The sequence below is a fragment of the Ovis canadensis genome, chromosome 2, assembly GCF_042477335.2.
Source record: "Ovis canadensis isolate MfBH-ARS-UI-01 breed Bighorn chromosome 2, ARS-UI_OviCan_v2, whole genome shotgun sequence".
Taxonomy (NCBI): domain Eukaryota; kingdom Metazoa; phylum Chordata; class Mammalia; order Artiodactyla; family Bovidae; genus Ovis; species Ovis canadensis.
Genome location: NC_091246.1, coordinates 29,070,031 through 29,092,342, shown reverse-complemented (window position 1 = coordinate 29,092,342; position 22,312 = coordinate 29,070,031). Strand labels below are relative to the sequence as shown.

The window sequence follows — 22,312 nt, the reverse complement described above, 5'->3', positions numbered from 1 at the left end:
GCCCATGCATGGACCCCGTTGTGAACATATTACCATATATTAATGATTAAATCGCAGTCATTTCATTTCAAAGTATTCTCTTTCTCTTACTAGTAACACTTAGGGTGAAAGTCTTCCTTGTTTCCTTAGAAATCTTCCCTTTACTGGTGATGAGCAGTATCTAGTTGTTGTTCAGCCCCTCAGTCGTGTCCGACTCTTTACAGCACGCCAGGCTTTCCTGTCCTTCATCAACTCCTGGAGTTGGTTCATACTCATGTCCACTGAGTCAGGGATGCCATCCAACCATCTCGTCCTCTGTCGTCCCCTTCTTCTCCTGCCTTCAGTCTTTCCCAGCATCACGGTCTTTTCTAATGAGTCAGGTTTCTCATCAGGTGGCCAAAGTATTGGAGCTTCGGCCTCAGCATCAGTCCCTCCAATGAATATTCAGGGTTGATTTCCTTTAAGATTGACTGGTTTGATCTCCTTGCAGTCCAAGGGAGTCTCAAGAGTTTTCTCCAGCACCACAATTCAAAGACATCAGTTCTTCAGCGCTCAGCCTTTTTTATTGTCCAGCTCTCACACCCATACATCATTAGTGGAAAAACCATAGCTTTGACTATATGGATGTTTGTAAGCAAAGTGACGTCTCTGCCTTTTAATATGCTGTCTAGGTTTGTCATAGTTTTTCTTCCAAGGAGCAAGTGTCTTTTAATTCCATGGCTACAGAAACTGTGCACAGTGATTTTGGAGCCCAAGAAAATAAAGTCTGTCACAGTTTCCACTGTTTCCCCATCTATTTGCCATGAAGTGATGGGACCGGATGCCAGGATCTTCATTTTCTGAATATTGAGTGTTAAGCCAGCTTTTTCACTCTTCTCTTTCACCTTCATCAAGAGGCTCTTCAGTTCCTCTTCACTTTCTGCTTTAAGGGTGGTGCCCTCTACATATCTGAGGTTATTGGTATTTCTCCTGGCATTCTTGATCCCAGCTTGTGCTTCATCCCACCTGGCATTTCGCATGATATACTCTGCATATAAGTTAAATAAGCAGGGTGACAATATACAGCCTTGACATACTCCTTTCCCAATTTTGAAAATTGTTATTTTCAAACAATAATCTGTTGTTCGGTGTCTCGTTTTAACTATTGCTTCTTGACCTGTACAGGTTTCTCAGGAGGCAAGTAAGGTGGTCTAGTGTTCCCATCTCTTGTGAACCACACAGTCAAAGGCTTTAGTGTAGCCAATCAAGCAGAAATAGATAGTTTTCTAGAATAAATAGTTTTTCTTGAATTTTCTTGCTTTGTGTATGATCCAATAGATGTTGGCAGTTTGATCTCTGATTCCTCTGCCTTTTCTAAATCCAGCTTGAGCATTTGGAAGTTCTCAGTTCACTTAACTGTTGAAGCCTGGCTTGGAGAATTTTGAGCATTTCCTGGTCAGTGTGTGAAATGAGTGCAATTGTGTGGTAGTATGAACATTCTTTGAATTGCCCTTCTTTGGAATTGGAATGAAAACTGACCTTTTCCTGTCCTGTGGGCTCTGCTGATTTTTCCATATTTGCTGACACATTGAGTTCAGCACTTCCACAGCATCATCTTTTAGGATTTGAAATAGCTCAACTGGAATTCCATCACCTCCACTAGCTTTGTTCGTAGTGATGCTTCCTAAGGCTGACTTGACTTCACACTCCAAGATATATGGCTCTAGCTGACTGATCACACCTTTGTGGTTATCTGGGTCATGAAGATGTTTTTTGCATAGTTGAAGAATTTTTTTTTGCATAGTTCTGTGTATTCTTGTCACCTTTTCTTAATATCTTCTGCTTCTGTTAGGTCTGTGCCATTTCTGACCTTTATTGAGCCCATCTTTGTATGAAATGTTCCCTTGGTATCTCTAATTTTCTTGAAGAGATCTCTAGTCTTTCCCATTCTATTGTTTTCCTCTATTTCTTTGCATTGATCACTGAGGAAGGCTTTCTTATCTCTCCTTGCTATTCTTTGGAATTCTGCATTCAGATGGACATATCTTTGCTTTTCTCCTTTGCCTTTAGCTTCTCTTCTTTTCTCAGCTATTTATAAGGCCTCCTCAGAAAACCATTTTGCCTTTTTACATTTCTTTTTCTTGGGAATGATTTTGATCATCACCTCTTGTACAGTATTATAAACCTCCATCTATAGTTTTTTAGGCACTCTGTCTATTAGATCTAATCCCTTGAATCTATTTGTCCCTTCCACTGTGTAATCATAAGGGATTTGGTTTAGGTAATACTTGAATGGCCTAGGGGTTTTCTCTACTTTTCAATGTAAGTCTGGATTTTGCAATAAGGAGTTCCTGATCTGAGCCACAGTCAGCTCCCCGGTCTTGTTTTTGCTGACTGTGTAGAGCTTCTTCATCTTTGGCTGCAAAGAATATCATCAGTCTGATTTCAGTATTGACTATCTGGTGATGTCCATGTGTAGAGTCTTCTCTTGTGTCATTGAAAGAGGGTTTTTGCTATGACCAGTGTGTTCTCTTGGCAAAACTGTGTTAGCCTGTGCCCTGCTTCATTTTGTTCTCCAAGGCCAAACTTGCCTGTTATTCCAGGTATCTCGTGACTTGCCCCTTTTGCATTCCAGTTCCCTATGATGAAAAGGACATCTTTTTCTGGTGTTAGTTCTAGAAGGTCTTGCAGGTCTTCACAGAACTGTTAACTTCAGCTTCTTCAGCATTAGTGATTGGGGCATAGACTTGGATTACTGTGATACTGAATGCTTTGCCTTGGAAATGAACAGACATCATTCTGTCATTTTTGAGATTGCACCTGAGTACTGCATTTCACTCTTGTGTTGACTATGAGGGCTACTCTATTTCTTCCAAGGTATTCTTACCCCACAGTAGTAGATATAGTGGTCATCTGAATTGAGTTCAATCATTGCTGTCCATTCAGTTCACTCATTCCTAAATTGTTGATGTTTTCTCTTGCCACCTCCTCCTGTTTGACCACTTCCAATTTACCTTGATTCATGAACCTAACATTCCAGTTTCCTATGCGATATTGTTCTTTACAGCATTGAACCTTACTTCCACCACCAAACACATCCACAACTGACCATTGTTTCAGATTTGGCGTAGCCTTTTTATTTCTTCTGGAGCTATTTCTCTGTTCTTCTCTAGTAGTGTATTGGGCACCTCTTGACCTGGGGAGTTCATCTTTCAGTGTTATATCTTTTTGCCTTTTCATACTGTTTGTGGGATTTTCAAGGCAAGAATACTGAAGTGGTCTGCCATTCCCTTCTCCAGTGGACCATGTTTTGTCAGAACTCTCCACCATGACTTGTCCATCTTGGGTGGCTCTACATAGCGTGGCTCATAGTTTCATTGACTTAGACAAGGTTGTGATCTATGTGATCAGTTTGGTTAGTCTTCTGTGATTTTGGTTGTTTTTCTCTTTATGACTTACTTCACTCTGTATAACAGGTTCTAGGTTTATCCGCCTCACAAGAACTGACTCAAATTTTTCCCTTTATACTTGAGTAATGTTTCATTGTATATATGTATCATGTCTTCTTTATCCATTCATCTATTGATGGACATCTAGGTTGCTTCCATGTCCTAGCTATTGTAAACAGTGCTGCTCTGAAAGGGAGATTGCTGGGTCATGATGGTTTCATTCCTAGTTTTTAAGGAATCTCCGTGTGTCTAGTCAAGGCTGTGGTTTTTCCAGTGGTCATATATGGATGTGAGAGTTGGACTGTGAAGAAAGCTGAGCGCCGAAGAACTGATGCTTTTGAACTGTGGTGTTGGAGAAGACTGTTGAGAGTCCCTTGGACTGCAAGGAGATCCAACCAGTCCATTCTGAGGGAGATCAGCCCTGGGATTTCTTTGGAAGAAATGATGCTGAAGCTGAAACTTCAGTACTTTGGCTACCTCCTGCGAAGAGTTGACTCATTGGAAAAGACTCTGATGCTGGGAGGGATTGGGGGTAGGAGAAGAAGGGGACGACCGAGGATGAGATGGCTGGATGGCATCACTGATTCGATGGACGTGAGTCTGAGTGAACTCCGGGAGATGGTGATGGACAGGGAGGCCTGGCGTGCTGCGATTCATGGGGTCGCAGAGAATCGGACACGACTGAGCGACTGAACTGAACTGAACTGATACTGTTCTCCATAGTGGCTGTATCGGATTACATTCCTACCAACTGTGTAAGAGGGTTCCCTTTACTCCACACTCTCTCTTGCATTTATTACTTGTAGATTTTTTGATGATGGCCATTCTGACTGATGTGAGGTAATACCTCCCCGTAGTTTTGATTTGCAGTTCTCTAATAATTAGTGATGTTGAACATCTTTTCATGTGTTTATTGGCCATCTGTATGTCTTCTTTGCAAAAGTTTGTTTACGTCTTCTGCCCGTTTTTTGATTGGGTTGTTTGTTTTTCTGATATTGAACTATATGAGCTGCTTATATGCTTTTTGGAGATTAATCCTTTGTCAGTTGTTTCTTATTTGCAATTATTTTCTCATATTCTGAAGATTGTCTTATAATCTTATTTATTGTTTCCTTTGCTGTGCAAAACTTTTAATTAGATCCCATTTGTTTATTTTTGGTTTTATTTACATTATTCTAGGAGGTGAGTCAAAGAGGATCTTCCTGTGATTTATGTCAAAGAGTATATTACCTATGTTTTCCTCTAAAAGCTTATAATTTCTAGCCTTACATTTAATTCTTTAATCCATTTTGAGTTTGTCTTTGTGTATGGTCTTAAGAAGTGTTGTAGTTTCATTCTTCCACATGTAGCTGTCCAGTTTTCCTGGCACAAGTTATTGAAGAGGTTGTCTATTCTCCACTGTATATTCTTGCCTCCTTTGTCAGAGATAAGGTGCCCATAGGTGCTTGGGTTTATCTCTGGACTTTCTGTCTTGTTCCATTGGTCTCTCTTTCTATTTTTGTGCCAGTACTAGACTGTCTTGATGAATGTTGCTTTGTAGTATAATCTGAAGTCACCAGGATTGATTACTGCAGCTCCATTTTACTTTCTGAAGATTGCTTTGGCCATTTGAGGCTTTTTGTGTTTCCATACAAATTGTGGAATTTTTTGTTCTAGTTTTGTGAAAAATAATTTTGTATTCTAGTTCTGTTGGTAGTTTGATGGGGATTGCGTTGAATCTATAGATTGCATTGGGTAGTATAGTCATTTTCACAATATTCATTCTTCCAGTCCAAGAATATGGTGTATCTCTCCCTCTATTTGTGTTGTCTTTGATTTCTTTCATCAGTGTTTTATAATTTTCTGCATACTGATCTCTTGTCTGTTCAAGTAGACTGATTTCTAGGTATTTTATACTTTTTGTTGCAGTGGTGAATGGGATTGTTTCCTTAATTTGTCTTTCTAATTTTTCATTGTTAGTTTATAGGGATGCTAGGAATTTCTGTGTGTATTAATTTTATATTCTGTCCTTTTACTAGTAGCTCTAGTAATTCCAGTTGAGCTATTTAAAATTCTGAAAGATGATGCTGTGAAAGTGCTGCACTCAAGACAGAAGAAGGTCAGTTTCCATTCCAATCCCAAAGAAGGGCAATTCAAAGAATGTTCAGACTACTGCACAGTTGCATTCATTTCACATGCTAGCAAGATAATACTCAAAATCCTTCAAGCTAGGCTTCCATTGTACACAAACCGAGAATGTCCAGATGTTCAAGCTGGATTTAGAAAAGGCAGAGGAGCCAGAAATCAAATTGCCAACATTCACTGGATCATAGAGAAAGCAAGAGAATTCTAGAAAAACATCTATTTCTGCTTCATTGACTACACTAAATCCCTTTACTGTGCAGATCACAACAAACTAGAAAATTCTTAGAGGTGGGAATAACGGACCACCTTACCTGCCTCCTGAGAGAAGCCTATATGTAGGTCAGGAAGCAATAGTTAGAATGGGATATGGAACAACAGACTGGTTCAAACTTGGGAAAGGAATCTGTCAAGGCTCTGTATTGGCACCCTGCTTATTTAATTTCTATGCAGAGTACGTCATGCAAAATGTAGTCTGGATGAAGCAGAAGCTGGAATCAAGATTGCTGGGATAAATATCAATAAACTCAGATGTGCAGAGGATAGCACCCTTAAAAAAAAAGAGGAACTACAGAGTCTCTTTATGAAAGTGAAAGAGGAGAGTGAAAAAGCTGGCATAAAACTCAACATTAAAAAAACAAAGATCATGGCATGTGATCCCATCACTTCATTCCAATAGATGGGAGAAAAGTGGAAACAGTGACAGACTTTATTTCCTTGGGCTCCACAATCACTGTGGATGGTGCTTCAGTTCAGTTCAGTCGCTCAGTCATGTCCGATTCTTTGCAACCCCATGAATCGCAGCACGCCAGGCCTCCATGTCCATCACCATCTCCCAGAGTTCATTTAGACTCACGTCCATTGAGTCCGTGATGCCATCCAGCCATCTCATCCTCGGTCGTTCCCTTCTCCTCCTGCCCCCAATCCCTCCCAGCATCAGAGTCTTTCCCAATGAGTCAACTCTTCGCATGAGGTGGCCAAAGTACTGGAGCTTCAGCTTTAGCATCATTCCTTCCAAAGAAATCCCAGCGTTGATCTCCTTCAGAATGGACTGGTTGGATCTCCTTGCAGTCCAAGGGACTCTCAAGAGTCTTCTCCAACACCACAGTTCAAAACCATCGATTCTTTGGCGCTCAGCCTTCTTCACAGTCCCACTCTCACATCCATACATGACCACAGGAAAAACCATAGCTCTGACTAGACGGACCTTAGTCAGCAAAGTAATGTCTCTTCTTTTGAATATGCTATCTAGGTTGGTCATAACTTTTCTTCCAAGGAGTAAGCTTGCAGTAAACATCTGCAGTGATTTTGGAGCCCAAAAAAATCAAGTTTGACACTGTTTCCACTGTTTCCCCATCTATTTCCCATGAAGTGATGGGACCAGATGCCATGATCTTCGTTTTCTGAATATTGAGCTTTAAGCCAACATTTTTGCTCTCCTCTTTCACTTTCATCAAGAGGCTTTTTAGCTCCTCTTCACTTTCTGCCATAAGGGTTGTGTCATCTGCATATCTGAGGTTATTGATATTTCTCCCGGCAATCTTGATTCCAGCTTGTGTTTCTTCCAGTCCAGCGTTTCTCATGATGTACTCTGCATATAAGTTAACTAAGCAGGGTGACAATATACAGCCTTGACGTACTCCTTTTCCTATTTGGAACCAGTCTGTTGTTCCATGTCCAGTTCTAACTGTTGCTTCCTGACCTGCATACATATTTCTCAAGAGGCAGGTCAGGTGGTCTGGTATTCCCGTCTCTTTCAGAATTTTCCACAGTTTATTGTGATCCACACAGTCAAAGGCTTTGGCATAGTCAATAAAGCAGAAATAGATGTTTTTCTGGAACTCTCTTGCTCTTTCCATGATCCAGCAGATGTTGGCAATTTGATCTCTGGTTCCTCTCCCTTTTCTAAAACCAGCTTGAATATCAGGAAGTTCACGGTTCACGTATTGCTGAAGCCTGGCTTGGAGAATTTTGAGCATGACTTTACTAGCATGTGAGGTGAGTGTAGCTGTGCGCTAGTTTGAGCATTCTTTGGCATTGCCTTTCTTTGGGATTGGAATGAAAACTGACCTTTTCCAGTCCTGTGGCCACTGCTGAGTTTTCCAAATTTGCTGGCATATTGAGTGCAGCACTTTCACTGCATCATCTTTTAGGATTTGAAATAGCTCAACTGGAATTCCATCACCTCCACTAGCTTTGTTCGTAGTGATGCTTTCTAAGGCCCACTTGACTTCACATTCCAAGATGTCTGGCTCTAGATTAGTGATCACATCATCATTATTATCTGGGTCGTGAAGATCTTTTTTGTATGGTTTTCCTGTGTATTCTTGCCACCTCTTCTTAATATCTTCTGCTTCTGTTAGGTCCATACCATTTCTGTCCTTTATTGAGCCCATCTTTGCATGAAGTGTTCCCTTGGTATCTCTGATTTTCTTGAAGAGATCTCTAGTCTCTCCCATTCTGTTGTTTTCCTCTCTTTCTTTGCATTGATCGCTGAAGAAGGCTTTCTTATCTCTTCCTGCTATTCTTTGGAACTCTGCATTCAGATGCTTATATCTTTCTTTTTCCCCTTTCCTTTTCACCTCTCTTCTTTTCATAGCTATTTGTAAGGCTTCCCCAGACAGCCATTTTGCTTTTTTGCACTTCTTTTCCATGGGATGGTCTTGATCCCTGTCTCCTGTACAATGTCACGAACCTCTTTCCATAGTTCATTAGGCACTCTATCAGATCTAGGCCCTTAAATCTATTTTTCACTTCCACTGTAAAATCATAAGGGATTTGATTTAGGTCATACCTGAATGGTCTAGCGGTTTTCCCTACTTTCTTCAATTTGAGTCTGAATTTGGCAATAAGGAGTTCATGATCTGAGCCACAGTCAGCTCCTGGTCTTGTTTTTGTTGACTGTATAGAGCTTCTCCATCTTTGGCTGCAAAGAATATAATCAATCTGATTTTGGTAGTGACCATCTGATGATGTCCATGTGTAGATGCTTAGCTATGATATTAAAAGACACTTGCAAAAAAAAGAAAAGATAGAAAAGATACTTGCTCCTTGGAAGAAAAGATATGAGAGACCTAGACAGCATATTAAAAAGCAGAGACAGCCGTTTGCCTACAAAGGTTTGCACAGTCAAGGCTGTGATTTTTCCAGTAGTCATATATGGATGTGAGCATTGATCGTAAAGAAGACTGAGCACTGAAGAATCGATGTCTTCAAACTGTAGTGCTAGAGAAGGAAGACTCTTGAGAGTCCCTAGGACTGCAAGATCAAACCAGTCAATCCTAAAGGAAATGAACTCTGAATATTCATTGGAAGGACTGATGCTGAAGCTTTAATACTTTGGCCATCTGTTGTAAAGAACCAACTCATTGGAAAAGACCCTGATGCTGGGAAAGATTGAGGGCAGGAGGAGAAGGGGGTGACAGGATGAGCTGGTTAGAAGGCATCATCAACTCAATGAACATGAGTTTGAGCAAACTCCAGGAGATGGTGAAGGACAGGGAAACCTGGTGTGCTGCAGTTCGTGGGGTCTCAGAGTTGGACATGACTGAGCAACTGAGCAGCAACTAGTAATTTTCTGGTGGCATCCTTAGAGTTCTCTATGTATAGTGTCATATCATCTGCAAACAGTGAAAGTTTTACTACTTCTTTTCCAATCTAGACTCCTTTAATTTCTTTTTCTTTCCTGATTGCTATGACTAGGACTTCCAAAACTATGTTGAATAATATTGGCAAGAGTGGGCATCTCTGTTCCTGATCTTAGAGGAAATACTTTCAGGTTTTCACCTTTCAGAAAAATGTTCACTGTGGGTTTGATGTGTATGGCCTTTATGATGTTGAGGTATGTCCTTCTGTGCCTATTATCTGTAGAATTTTTATCATAAATGGGTGTTTAATTTTTTCAAAACTGTCTCTGCATCTGTTGATGTAATCATGTGGTTTTTATCTTTCAGTTTCTTAATATGGTGTATCACATTGATTGATTTATTGTATATATTGATGAATTCTTACATGCTCAGGATAAGGCCCTCTTGATCATGATATATAATCTTTAAATGTCTTGTTGGATTCTGTTCACTAGACTTTTCTCGAGGATTTTTGCATTTGTGTTCATCAGTGATATTGGCCTATAATTTTCTTGTGGTCTTTGTCTGGTTTTGGTATTAGGGTGATGGTAATGGCACCCCACTCCAGCACTCTTGCCTCGAAAATCCCATGGACGGAGGAGCCTGGGGGCCGCAGTCCATGGGGTCGCTAAGAGTTGGATATGACGGAGTGACTTCACTTTCACTTTTCACTTTCATGCATTGGAGAAGGAAATGGCAACCCACTCCAGTATTCTTGTCTGGAGAATCCCAGGGACGGGGGAGCCTCGTGGGCTGCCGTCTCTGAGATCGCAGAGTCAGACACGACTGAAGCAACTTAGCAGCAGCAGCAGCAGCAGCAGCCTTGTAGAATGGTTTGGGAATTTTCCTTCCTCTGCAATTTTCTAGAGGGTTTAAACAGGATATATGTTAGCTGTTCACTTTTGGTAGAATTAGGTGAGCTTTTTGAATTCATGTCACTCATCAAATACCAACATTTTTCACCATTATTTCTTCAAGTGGTCTCTCTTCCCCTTTTCCTCTTGCTTTCCCTACTGGTACTTCCACGATGCATACATTGGTCCTTATGGTTGTGTCCCCGCTAGTCCCTTGGGCTGTGTTCGCTTTTCTTCATTAATTTACTTCCTGTTCCTCAATCTCTATATCCATTATCCACTCTTCAAGTTCACTGATTCATGCTTCTCTACTCTTAAATCTGCATTTGAATTCCTCTAGTGAATTTTTCATTTTGTTTATTATACTTTTCAGCCCCTGAAATTCTTTTGGTTTCTTTTTACACATCGTTTTCTTAACTTTCTCCAGATCTTCCTCTATTTCTTTGAGTACCTTTAAGAATTCTATTTTAAAGTCTTTGTCTGGTATATCTGCCAATAAGTCTTTTAGGGACAGGTTCATTTGAATATTTTTTTTCCTTTGAGTGTGCCATCCTTTTTTTTTTTTCTTGGTATGCTTTGTGATATTTATTGAACACTGGACATTTTAATTTAAACTGTAGTATCTCTGGAAATCAGATTCTCCCCCCCTTCCCCAATATTTGTACTTTTTTGTTATTGTTCTAACTTTTTTTTGTTATTTGTGCCTTATACTGTATTGAGCCATATCATTAAAAAACATAGAATGCCTCACAAATTTGTATGTCATCCTTGTGCAGGGGGATTACTAGTCTTCTCTGTTTTGTTCCAATTTTAGCATTTGTGCCACCGAAGTGAGCACTAATTACGTCTTTTCTGAGCTTTTCCTTCAGTATGTACATCATTTTCTTATTTTTCCCGTATATTTAGTTGGATTTTTGCATGTCCTAGTCTTTAATGTCTGAATCCTAAAAAGGTGAGATAATGAAGATAGGAAACAAGAAGTAGCAGCTCTTTTAATATCCTTAAAGTTATCTCAGTCAGAGGGTAGGGGCTTGAAACAATAACTCGCCACCTCTTTGTCTGCATCTCTGTGATCAGAAGCAGCAATCAGCAATTGGAGCACATGTACCCAATATTGGGGGGACAGTCCTTTCTGCCCACCATTGCTCCCCTAAGCTGTATGCAAACTGCTCCCAGAATATGTGCACAGCACCCTGCCATGTTTTTTGAGTAGGCATAGCTACTTACTGTACTAAGAGCTGAAATTGCCCCATATTTACTGTATTTAAATTTAAGCATTTTCTGTGACGTTGCAAGCATTCAGCAGTCTCCTGAGTTCTAAAAATGTTATATTAGACAGATTCTGCCGTGCAGTTGCTGCCTAACTGGGGAGTAGATTCCTGGTTCTTCCTACTTTGCCATCTTCATAGAATCCTAGGTCATTGACTTTTAAACTGAAGTCTTTGGGTAGATTTGCTTTGAAAGAAAAAAAGCTTCTTGTGAACACCTAGTTTTGGGCAAAAAATATATGCTACTAAGGCAAATATTGGAGAAGGCAGTGGCACCCCACTCCAGTACTCTTGCCTAGAAAATCCCATGGATGGAGAAGCCTGGTGGGCTGCAGTCCATGGGGTCGCTAAGAGTCGGACACAGCTGAGCAACTTCATTTTCACTTTTCACTTTCATGCATTGGAGAAGGAGATGGCAACGCACTCTAGTGTTCTTTCCTGGAGAATCCCAGGGATGGGGGAGCCTGGTGGGCTGCCCTCTCTGGGGTCGCATAGAGTAGAACACGACTGAAGCAACTTAGCAGCAGCAGCAGCAGCAGCAAGGCAAATATGCAAATAATAAATTACAAAACCATAAAGCCTATAACCCCAGTTCATTCAAAATAACATCATTAATTGCAATGGACCAATGATATTTTGTTCAAAACAGATTACTATTATGAATGAGTCTTTTTTCAGTTCAGTTGCTCACTTGTATCTGACGCTTTGCAACCCCATGGACTGCAGCACGCTAGGCTTCCCTGTACATCACGCTAGGCTTCCCTGTACATCACCAACTGCCAGAGCTTGCTCAGACTCAATGCTCTGGATGGTGATTGGATGGTGATGCCATCCAATCATCTCATCCTCTGTCGTCCCCTTCTCCTCCTGCCTTAAGTCTTTCCCAATATGAGGGTCTTTTCCAAGGAGTCAATTCTTCACATCAAGTGGCCAGAGTATTGGAGCTTCAGCTTTCTCCTTTCGCCACCTCTCCCACCTGCCTGCTCCTGTGTCCTTCTCACCAAACTGTCTCTGCCTCTCCCCAGAGATTCCAGTTGGGCTAGAGGCTGAGCCCCTTTGGGAACAATGTTTAAGGGAATGTGAGCACAATGCAAAGTGTCTTTAAAAGCGTATTGTGATGTACACATTTTGTAATTACCTTTTTTGTTGTTGATGTAACAACCATTTGTAAAAAAAACATTCCAGATAATTCTGTAGTTCTGAAGCAGCAGTCTTATCCCGTTCTCACTTTTGGAGGGTAACGTTTTGGCTTAATGCATATTGCTTTCTCCAGAGAGAAAGGGAAAAGGTTTGGGCCTGCCTTACTGAAAGCCTGGCAGCCCAGAGAAAGACTCCATTTGGGGAAACCTCATTGCTCTGTAAAAAGTACCTGCCAAACTAGAAAGATGATTCCAGGAGGAGTTAGCCCCCCCCCCAAAAAAAGAAAAAGTGCTGTTTAGGTTTTCAGCTTTATGGTATCTTTGGACAACTTTTTTTTTTTTTCCATCAGAAGTGACCAAACAATTAAGATGGTGAAACCTCTGAGACCAAATCTTTGTCCCAGCTCTACCCTGTTCCCAACTGCTCACAGAATGGATCATGTGCTCCTTATGTTGAAGTGACCACTTATTTGCTCTCCTGCCTCCTTGGAAGAAAGGAAAGAAAATTATGTTTTGCCACTGATTTAGCCATATGAAATTCATCTCATCACCCTTTTCTTGGTCTGAAGCTGCTGTCTCTAAAAGTGCCATCTCATTGTGCTTTGTATTGGTTAGTGCTGGAGAAATCTTGAAAAGCTTATGTACAAAACTTTTAAAATTTTATATTATTTTGGAACTTTGCTTCTTTGGAGTTGAGGCACACTGGTCACCCCTCTGACTATGAGAGCTCTGTACAGTCTGTGGGCTAGCAGTATGCTGATCTTTTATAGTTTCTTTCCCTACCCAATCCCCCTTTTTTGATGAGGTTTCAGTGAGGTCTCTTAGGTGTGCATCCTGCAGCTTAATTGGCTTAAAATGTTCTCTCCTTTGGTGTGGTCTCTTTGGGGACCAACTGGGAGAAAAAAAAAAAACAATAGTGTAACTGTTTTGATACTGAAAATTGATAAATGTCTTTTTGAAATAAAGAACCAGTCCATCCATCAGCTTCACCATCAGTCCTTCCACTGAATATTGAGCACTGATTTCCTTGGACTCACTGGTTGTATCTCCTTGCAGTCCAAGGGGCTTACAAGATTTTTCTCCCCACCACAGTGCAAGAGCATCAGTTCCTCAGAGCTCAGCTTTCTTATAGTCCAACTCTCACATCCATACATGACTACTGGAAAAACCATAGCTTTGACTGGACAGACCTTTGTTGGCAAAGTAATGTCTCTGCTTTTTAATATGCTGTCTAGGTTGGTCATAGTTTTTGTTCCAAGGAGTAAGCGTCTTTTATTTCATGGCTGTGGTTAACCATCTGCAGTGATTTTGGAGCCCCCCCAAAATTAAAATCTCTCACTGTTTCCATTGTTTCCCCATCAGTTTGCCATGGAATGATGAGACCGGATACCATGATCTTAGTTTTTTGAATGTTGAGTTTTAAGCCAGCTTTTTCACTCTTCTCTTTCACTTTCATCAAGACGCTCTTTAGTTGTTCTTCGCTTTCTGCCATAAGGGTGGTGTCATCTGTGTATCTGAGGTTATTGATATTTCTCCCAGCAATCTTGATTCCTGCTTGTGCTTCATCGAACCCGGCATTTTGCACGATGTACTCTGCATTAAGTTAAATAAGCAGGGTGACAATACACAGCCTTTACGTACACAATTCCCAATTTTGAAACAGTCTGTTGTTCCATGTCAGGTTCTAACTGTTGCTTCTTGACCTGCACCGATTTCTCAGGAGGCAGGTAAGGTGGTCTGGTATTCCCCATCTCTTAAAGGATTTTCCAAAGTTTGTTGTGATCTGCACAAAGGCTTTGGTGTAATCCATAAGGCCAAAGTAGATGTTTTTCTGTAACTCACTTGCTTTTTCAGTGATCCAGCAGATGTTGGCACTTTGATCTCTGGTTCCTCTGCCTTTTCTAAATCCAGCTTGAACATTTGGAAGTTCATGGTTCACATACTATTGAAACCTGGCTTGGAGAATTTTGAGCCATTACTTTGCTAGCACGTGAGATGAATGCAATTGTGAGGTAGTTTGAGCATTCTTTGGCATTGGAATTGGAATGAAAACTCACCTTTTGCAATCCTGTGGCCATTGCTGAGTTTCCAAATTTGCTGGCATATTCAGAGCAGCACTTTCACAGCATCACCTTTTAGGATTTGAAATAGCTCAACAAGAATTCCATCACCTCCTCTAGCTTTGTTGGTAGTGATACTTCCTGATGCCCACTTGACTTCTCATTCCAGGATGTCTGGCTCTAGGTGATCACACCATCGTGGTTATCTGGGTCATGAAGATCTTTTTTGTGTAGTTCTTCTGTGTATTCTTGCCACCTCTTCTAATATCTTCTGCTTCTGTTAGGTCAGTAAGATTTCTTCCATGAAGATCTTTTTTGTATAGTTCTTCTGTGTATTCTTGCCACCTCTTCTTAATATCTCCTGCTTCTGTTAGCTCCATACCATTTCTGTTAGGTCTTTTATTGTGCCCATCTTTGCATGAAATGTTTCCTTGGTATCTCTAATTTTCTTGAAGAGATCTCTAGTCTTTCCCATTCTATTATTTTCCTCTATTTCTTTCTATTGATCACTGAGGAAGACTTTCTTATCTCTCCTTGCTATTCTTTGGAATTCTGCATTTAGATGGATATATCTTTGCTTTTCTCCTTTGCTTTAGCTTCTCTTTTTTTCTCAGCTATTTATATGGCCTCATTAGACAACCATTTTGCCTTTTTGCATTTCTTTTTCTTGGGTATGGAATTGATCACTGCCTCCTGTACAATGTCATGAACCTCCATGCATAGCTCTTCAGGCCTTCCATCTTTCAGATCTAATCCCTTGAATCTATTTGTCACTTCCACTGTATAATTGTAAGGGATTTTATTTAGTCTAGTGGTTTTCCCTCCTTTCTTCAATTTAAGTCTGAGTTTTTCAATAAGGAATTCATGATCTGATCCATAGTCAACTCTTGGTCTTGTTTTGCTGACTGTATAGAGCTTCTCCATATTCGGCTGCAAAGAATATAATCAATAAGATATCAGTATTGACCATCTGATGATGTCCATGTGTAGTCTACTCTTGTGTCTTTGAAAGAGGGTGTTGAGAACCAGTGTGTTCTCTTGACAAAACTCTGTTAGCCTTTGCCGTGCTTCATTTTCTATTCCAAGGCCAAATTTGCTTGTTACTCCAGGTATCCCTTGACTTCCTCCTTTTGCATTCTAGTCCCCTATGATGAAAAGGACATCTCTTTTGGGTGTTCTACAAGGTCTAGAAGGTCTTGTAGATCTTAATAGATGCGTTCAACTTGAGGTTCTTCGGCAGTACTGGTTGGGGTGTAGACTTGGATTACTGTGATTTCCAATGTGATATCTTTTTTTTCCCTGGTATTATATATAATATAAAACTTGCCATTTTAACCCTTTTAAAGTATATAGTTTAGTTCATAGTATTATACAATCATCCATCTCTAAAATGATTTCACTGTCCTGAAGAGAAACTTTGTACCCTTTAACCAATAACTCCCTAGTTTTCCTTTTCTCAGCCACAGCTTGTTTCTGGAGTTCTGCATGTCTGTCCTTTAATGTGATTACTTAGTTCTTTTTATCAGTTCTCATTCATAGTTTGCTGTGATGTTGTTTAATATTCACTTGGAAGGAACTCATTTATATGCAGATTACCTCTCTTCTTTTTTCATTAGCTTTATCTATTTAATTTTTAGAAATCAAACAATGATAGTAAATACAAAAGAGAGTCATTTCAGTTCAGTTGCTCAGTCATGTCCGACTCTTTGCGACCCCATGGACTGCAGCACGCATAGCCCTCCTTGTCCATCACCAACTCCCGGAGCTTACTCAAACTCATGTCCATTGAGTCGGTGATACCATCCAACCATCTCACCCTCTGTCGTCCCCTTCTCCTCCCGCCTTCAATCTTTCCCAACATCAGGGTCTTTTCAAATGAGTCAGTTCTTTGCATCAGGTCGTCAAAGTATTGGAGTTTCAGCTTTAGCATCAGTCCTTCCAGTGAACACTTAGAACTGATTTTCTTCAGGATGGACTGGTTGGATCACCTTGCTGTCCAAGAGACTCTCAAGAGTCTTCTCCTGCACCACAGTTCAAAAGCATCAATTCTTCGGCACTTAGCTTTCTTTGTAGTCCAGTTCTCACATCCATACATGACTACTGGAAAAACCATAGCTTTTACTAGACAGACTTTTTTTGCGAAGTAATGTCTCTGCTTTTTAATATGCTATCTAGGTTGGTCATAGCTTCTCTTCCAAGGAGCAAGGGTCCTTTAATTTCATGACTGAGTCACCATCTGCGGTGATTTTTGAGCCCAAGAAAATAAAGTCTCTCACTGTTTCCATTATTCCCATTCTATTATCTTCCACTATTTCTTTGCACTGATCACTGAGGAAGGCTTTCTTATCTCTTCTTGCTTTTTCTTTGGATCTCTGCATTCGAATGGGTATATCTTTCCTTTTCTCCTTTGCCTTTCACTTCTGTTCTTTTTTCAGATATTTGTAAGGCCTCCTCAGACAATCATTTTGCCTTTTTGCATTTTTTCTTTCTTTTGGATGGTCTTGGTCACTGCCTCCTGTACAATGCCATAAACCTCCATCCATAGTTCTTCAGGGTCTCTGTCTATCAGATTAATCTCTTGAGTCTATTTGTCACTTCCACTGTATAATCATAAGGCATTTGATTTAGGGTATATCTGAATGATCTACTGGTTTTCCCTACTTTTTTCAATTTAAGTCTGAATTTTGCAATAGGAGTTCATGATCTGAGCCACAGTCAGCTCCCAGTCTTTTTTTTGATGACTGTATAGAGCTTCTCCATCTTTGACTGCAAAGAATATAATCAATCTGATTTTGGTATTGACCATCTGGTGATGTCCATGTATAGCTCTTATGTTGTTGGAAGAGGGTATTTGCTATGACAAGTGCGTTCTCTTGGCAAAACCTTGTTAGAAGCGAAAAAGAACTAAAGAGCCTCTTGATGAAAGTGAAAGAGGAGAGTCAAAAAGTTGGCTTAAAACTCAACGTTCAGAACAGTAAGATCATGGTGTCCCGTCCCATGACTTCATGGCAAATAGATAGGGAAACAATGAAAAAAAAAAGAGTATTCACTCTCAAATGACATAGTGCTGTTTTCCCTTAGAAAAGAAGAGAAGCCAAAGGCAAAGAATGGGAAAGATATACCCAACTGAATGCAGAGTTCTGGAGAATAGTAAGGAGAGATAAGAAAGCCTTCTTAGGTGAACAATACAAAGAAATAGAGGAAAACAATAGAATAGGAAAGCTAGAGCTCTCCAAGGAAATTGAACATTTCATGCAAAGGTGGGCCCCTTGAGCCAGACATCCTGGAATGTGAAGTCAAGGGGTCCTTAGGAAACATTACTATGAACAAAACTAATGGAGATGCTGGAATTCCAACTGAGCTATTTCAAATCCTAAAGTATGCTGTTAAAGTGCTGTATTCAACATGTCAGCAAATTTGGAAAACTCAGCAGTGGCACAGGACTGATAAAAATCAGTTTGCTTTCCAATCCCAAAGAAACACAATGCCAAAGAGTGTTCAAACTACCATACAATTATGCTCATTTCGTATCCTAGCAAAGTGAAAGTCACTCAGTTGTCCAACTCTTTGCATCCCCCATGGACTGTAGCCCACCAATATCCTCTGTCTGTGGGATTCTCCAGAAAAGAATACTGAAGTGGGTAGCCGTGCTCTTCTCTAGATTGGTTTCTTAAAAGGATCATTAACGTAAATTTCTGGTTAATTTCTCCAGGCCACATACTAGAGTAGTAACCATTCCCTTCTCCAGGAGATCTTCCCAACTCAAGGATCAAAACCAGGTCTCCTGTGTTGCTGGTGGATTCTTTTCCGTCTGAGTCACCACGGGAGCCCAAGAATACTAGAGAGGGTAGCCTATCCTTTCTCGAAGGGATCTTCCCAACCCAGGAATCAAATCAGAGTCTTCTGCATTACAGGCAGATTCTTTACAGCTGAGTTACCAAGGAAGGCCACATGCTAGTGAGGTAATGCTCAAAATCCTTCAAGCTAGGCTTCAGCAGTATGTGAACTGAGAACTTCCTGACATAATAGTAGCTGGATTTAGAAAAGGCAGAAGAACCAGCGATCAAATTGCCAACATTCATTGGATCATAGATAAAGCAAGAGAATTCCAGAAAAACAGCTACTTCTGCTTCCCAATACACATAGACGTTTCACAGGTTTGATCCCTGGGTCCGGAAGATCCTTGGAGAAGAGTATGACAACACACTCCAATATTCTTGCCTGGATAATTCCATGGGCAGAGGAGCCTGGTGGTCTATAGTCCATAGAGTTGCAAAGAGTCAGACAGGACTGAAGCAGCATAGGACTGGAACACTCTGCTTCATTAAGTACACTGCCTTTGACTGTGTGGATCGCAAGAAACTGGAAAATTTTTAATGAGTTGGGAATACCAGACCACCTTTACCTGCCTCCTGAGAAACCTGTATGTAGGTCAAGAAGCAACAATTAGAACCAGACATGGAACAACAGACTGGTTCAGAATTGGGAAAGGAGTCTGTCAAGGTTGTGTATTGTCGCCCTACTTATTTAACTTAGATGCAGGGTACCTCATGCAAAGTGCCAGTCTGGATGAAACACAAGCTGGACTCAAGATTGCTAGGAGAAATATCAGTAACCTCAGATATGCAGATGACACCACCCTTATGACAGAAAGCAAAGAGGAACCGAAGAGCCTCTTGATGAAAGTGAAAGAGGAGAGTGAAAAAGCTGATTTAAAAACTCAGCATTCTAAAAATGAAGATCCCAGCTTCTGGTCCCATCACTTCATGGCAAATAGATGGGGAAACAATGGAAACTGTGAGAGACTTTATTTTCCTGGACTCCAAAATCACTGTGAACATTGACTGCAACCATGAAATTAAAAGAGGCTTGTTCCTTGGAAGAAAAGGTATGACTAACCTAGACAGCATGTTTTAAAGCAGAGACATTACTTAAATCAGTCCTTAGTATTCATTGGAAGGACAGATTTTATTTTTTCTTGGACTCCAAAATGACTGTGAATGGTGATTGCAGCCATGAAATTAAAAGATGCTTGCTCTTACATAAATCATAGCAACATCCTTTATGACCCACATCCTAGAATAATGGAAATAAAAGCAAAAATATATAACTGGTAGCTAATTAAACTTAAAAGCTCCCGCACAACAAAGGAAACTATAAACAAAAAGGCAGCCCTCAGAATGGAAGAAAATAATCAATATGAAACAACTAACAAAGAATTAATTTCCAAAATATACAAGGAGCTCATACAACTCAGTAGCAGAAAAACAAACAACCCAATCAAAGAGTGGGCAAAAGACCTAAATAGGCATTTCTCGAAAAAAGACATACAGATGGCTAATAAACATATGAAGAGGTGCTCAACATCACTCATTATTATAGAAATGCAAATCAAAACTACAATGACATATTAGTTCAACCCAACATTGGAAAAGACCTTGATGCTGGGAAAGATTGAGGGCAGAAGGAGAAGAGTCTATTAGAGTATGAGATGGTTGGATGACATCACCAGCTCAATGGCCATTAGTTTGAGCAAACTCTGGGAGATAGTGAAGGACCAGGAAACCTATTGTGCTACAGCCCATTGGGTCACAGAGAATTGAACATGACTGAGCAACTGAACGATATCAAGTTCAGTCTACCTTGCAGAGAGAAGAGAGATGATTGAAAGTCTGATTTACAAGTACTGGCCTGAAAGAGCTGAGATTAATCATCAAACGTTCTTCTAGAATGAGAGGATGCATATTTCAAAGAGCAGAGGCAAGACTGTGAAGATTTTCTTCTGACATTGGAGACAAGATGCATTGATAATGAGAGACCCAAGATGTAAAATGAGAATCAGGATAATGCCCCAGAAGGCAAGGAAAGTGTGTTGTAAGACAGTGGACGTCAACAGTGTAGAAATGTGGCTGATAAAGGATTACAAAAAATAAAATACAATTTAATGCAATTATTTGCTGAAATTTTACTCTTTTTCAAGGAAAATAGAGCTACATCTGATTACAGTGTTGTTTAGAGATCATGCTGTTACTCCTCTGGAATTTTACCTCCATACTCTTCAATGTCCCAAGAATATCTTTCTTAGTATAAAATACCCTGTGATACTCCACTTGCTTAAGAAGCTAAAGATTTATTATTTCATCATATCTTTTTAAATAGTTTGAAATGTCCTGGGATAGCAGATACTTAGGTTAGAACACTTAAAATATTCCAACCTAAACAGACATTTTAATTCTGCAAAGTATTCCTATTATAATTTATTTTATCAGTTCAGTTCAGTTACTCAGTTGTGGCCGACTCTTTGTGATCCCATGGACTGCAGCACTCCAGGCTTCCCTGTCTATCACCAACTCCAGGAGGTTACTTAAACTCATGTCCATCGAGTCGGTGATGCCATCTAACCATCTCATCCTCTGTCATCCCTTTCTCCTCCTGCATTCAATCTTTCCCAGCATTAGGGTCTTTTCCAGTGAGTCAGGTCTAACCATCAAGTGGCCAAAGTTTGGCATTTCAGCTTCAGTATCAGTCCTTCCAATGAATATTTCCTTTAGGATGGACTGGATGGGTCTCCTTGCAGTCCAAGGGACTCTCAAGAGTCTTCTCCAGCACCACAATTCACCACCAATTCTTTGGCGCTCAGCCTTCTTTATGATCCAACTCTCACATCCATACATGACTGTTGTATAAACCATAGCCTTGACTAGATGGACCTTTGTTGGCAAGGTAATGACTCTGCTTTTTAATATGCTGTCTAGGTTGGTGATAGTTTTTCTTCCAGGGAGCAAGCATCTTTTAATTTCATGGCTGTAGTCACTGTGCACAGTGATTTTGGAGCCCAAGAAAATAAAGTCTTTCACCATTTTCAATGTTTCCCCATCTCTTTGTCATGAAGTGATGGGACTAGATGCCATGATCTTAGTTTATTTTATAGCTTTAAAAATTTTTTTTAGTTTATTTTATAGTTGTTTCTAATATGTAGAAATATGGCATTATAACTTGGATCAGTTCAGTTCAGTCACTCAGTTGTGTCCAACTCTTTGCGACCCCATTAACTGCAGCATGCCAGGCCTCCCTGTTCATCACCAGCTTCTAGAGTTTACCTAAACTAATGTCCATTGAGTCAGTGATACCATCCAACCATCTCATCCTCTGTCGTCCCCTTCTCCTCTTGCCCTCAATCTTTCCCAGCATCAGGGTCTTTTTCAGTGAATTAGCTCTTCGCATAAGTGGCCAAAGTATTGGAGTTTCAGCTTCAACATCAGTCCTTGCAGTGAATACCCAGGACTGATCTCCTTTAGGATGGACTGGTTGGATCGCTTTGCAGTCCAAGGGACTCTCAAGAGTCTTCTCCAGCACCACAGTTCAAAAGCATCAATTGTTCTGCATTCAGCTTTCTTTATACTCCAACTCTGACATCCATATATGACTACTGGAAAAACCATAGTCTTGACTAGATGGACTATAGTTGACAAAGTAATGTCTCTGCTTTTTAATATGCTGTCTAGATTGGTCATAACTTTCCTTCCAAGGAGTAAGCATCTTTTAATTTCATGGCTGCAATACCATCTGCAGTGATTTTGGAGCCCCCCGAAATAAAGTCAGCCACTGTTTCCACTGTTTCCCCATCTATTTGCCGTGAAGTGATGGGACCGGATGCCATGATCTTAGTTTTCTGAATGTTGAGCTTTAAGCCAACTTTTTCACTGTCCTCTTTAATTAAGAGGCTTTTTATTCTTCTTCACCTTCTGCCATAAAGGTGGTGTCATCTGCATATCTGAGGTTATTGATATTCTCCCAGCCATCTTGATTCCAGCTTGCACTTCATCCAGCCCAGTTT

General features: G+C 40.3%; 1 protein-coding gene and 1 non-coding gene across 2 annotated transcripts in view; one reads left to right on the top strand and one right to left on the bottom strand.

Moving 5' to 3' along the window:
* CENPP (centromere protein P) overlaps window positions 1–22,312 on the top strand; it is a 236,343-nt gene that overhangs the window by 571 nt on the left and 213,460 nt on the right. The gene's annotated exons all lie outside the window — the stretch shown is intronic.
* LOC138434808 (U6 spliceosomal RNA) lies at window positions 10,740–10,846 on the bottom strand. The gene has a single exon (XR_011254888.1). It is a non-coding gene; the product is annotated as a U6 spliceosomal RNA (small nuclear RNA).